Source organism: Amphimedon queenslandica, unplaced genomic scaffold (assembly GCF_000090795.2).
Source record: "Amphimedon queenslandica unplaced genomic scaffold, v1.1 AMPQUscaffold_10363, whole genome shotgun sequence".
In the NCBI taxonomy this organism is placed as follows: domain Eukaryota; kingdom Metazoa; phylum Porifera; class Demospongiae; order Haplosclerida; family Niphatidae; genus Amphimedon; species Amphimedon queenslandica.
The window spans coordinates 4,738-6,733 of NW_003549366.1; the positions used below are offsets into that span (position 1 = coordinate 4,738).

Genomic DNA, 1,996 nt, shown 5'->3' on the forward strand with positions numbered 1-1,996 from the left:
GAAAAATCAACCTCAATCCTACATATAGGCTACCGCCTATATAATAAAATAGAAGAGAATAGTACAACCAGCTTATTGGGCAAGCAGTACATGTGTCAGTTGTTATTAAAATAATAATAATAATAATAATAATCATTAATTTATTATCTTATTATAACTGAACTATTATGATCATATGATGGTCCTTTGTCCCCTCCCCCTCCTCCACAGCATCCTCCCTTAGCACGTGGTGTATCAGTCTGTCTTAAGAGAGAGGCACCAGCTGGTAAACTAGTTAAACAATCTGGTGGTAACTTACGAGCTATGAGACAAGAGAGAGAGAGAGATTATGTTACAATAGTACATACTACAGTACATCATTAGTAGCTACTCACTTATTTCAATGAACATTTCCTCAACATTCCTAGCAGTGAGAGCACTAGTCTCTCCAAATATGGCATTAACTTCTGATGCATAAGTCTGACCTTGTTCAGCTAGAATCTGAGAGGAGAGGAGAAGGGAGGAGGGAGAGAAAGGAGAGGAGATAAAAGGAGAATGTAGTAGAGAGAGGGAGAGAGAGAGGATTTATTACATTTTCTGATACACATTGATGTACTTATGCTGTGTAAAAAGTTTGAGTTGCTTCTGACTTCAATTTTTCAAGTTATGACCATTTTAAAAAACAATTAATTATTGAAAAAATACCTAAGGCTATAGCCCATGATTTTTATTTAAAAATTGCTGCGAAATCACCCCCTCCCATTTTTATTACATTTTCTGATACATATTAATGTCCTTATGCTGTGTAGAAAGTTTAAGCTGATTCCGACTTCAATTTTCAAGTTATGGCCATTTTTAAAATGGCCAATTTTATAGCCCATGGTTTTTTCAGAAAAATGGCTCCAAAATCAACACAAATTTTTAAATGCATTTCAATGCTCTTACGCTATGTACATATACAATTATAATTTTTGAAAAATACCATAGCCCATGGTTTTGTCCAAAAAATAGCTCCAAAATCACCCCAAATTTTTATTACATTTTCTGATACATATTAATGTCCTTATGCTGTGTAGAAAGTTTGAGGTGATTCCGACTTAAATTTCCCAAGTTATGGCCATTTTTTTTAATTTTTGAATAATACCCAAGACTATAACCCATGGTTCTTTTGGAAAAATGGCTCCAAAATCACCTCAAACTTTTGTTACATTTTAATACTTTTATGTACATATACAGTTATACTAGTCATACTTCTCTTTTATCTTCAAGGTCACATTTATTTCCAGCAATTGCTAATACAATATTAGGTGGACCTAGTCTGTGTAGTTCTGCTATCCAATCCTTAATCTCGCAAGCATCTAAGATGTGATGTGAGATTGTGATTCCACTAATGGGGAGATGAATATATGACAATGTATTTGGCCAATGAATCTCATTAATTATTAATAATTTAGCAATTTTTCAAAGGTATAAAACCTCATTCACGTGATGTGTCACTCGGTCCAAAATTTTTGCAGCATAGCTTCCAAAGTGGATGTACAATTATTGGTATATTGTATAGAAACAATAAATTGGATCAAACAATAAGGAATGTGAAAGTAAATATGAACAACACACGTTGCTGTACATAGCAAGGGCAATAACTAGGAAAATAAGTATACTCAAAGAATCACTATAAAGGCCTAAAGGTACAATCTGTGTCCATATCAGTAGAGAGGAGCTTGACCTAAGGATCAGCTTTATCTTCCTAGATAAGGAAAAGAGCAGCTCAGTGACAAATAAAAAATTCCAAAATGATGGGAGGGTGTCATATATTCACCTCCCCATTAGTGGAATCACAATCTCACATCACATCTTAGATGCTTGCGAGATTAAGGATTCCACGTCATGGTGAGGTGAATATATGACAATGTATGGTTCAAAGACTCACTAGGATAACATTGAAATCAGACTGAGAAGGGATGGGCTTATGATAGAATCGCTCAAAAGTAGATGACCTTGACCATCCAGCAGTTGC

At 34.6% G+C, this 1,996-nt stretch overlaps 1 long non-coding RNA gene across 1 annotated transcript; it reads right to left on the bottom strand.

Annotated features, from left to right (window-relative positions):
- Positions 1-244: 244 nt before the first annotated feature.
- LOC105315412 (uncharacterized) lies at positions 245-1,994 on the bottom strand. Its single transcript, XR_002189206.1, has 4 exons — positions 1,910-1,994; positions 1,231-1,726; positions 375-480; positions 245-301 (listed from the first exon to the last, which is right to left on the bottom strand). It is a non-coding gene; the product is annotated as an uncharacterized LOC105315412 (long non-coding RNA).
- Between the last annotated feature and the right edge of the window lie 2 nt (positions 1,995-1,996).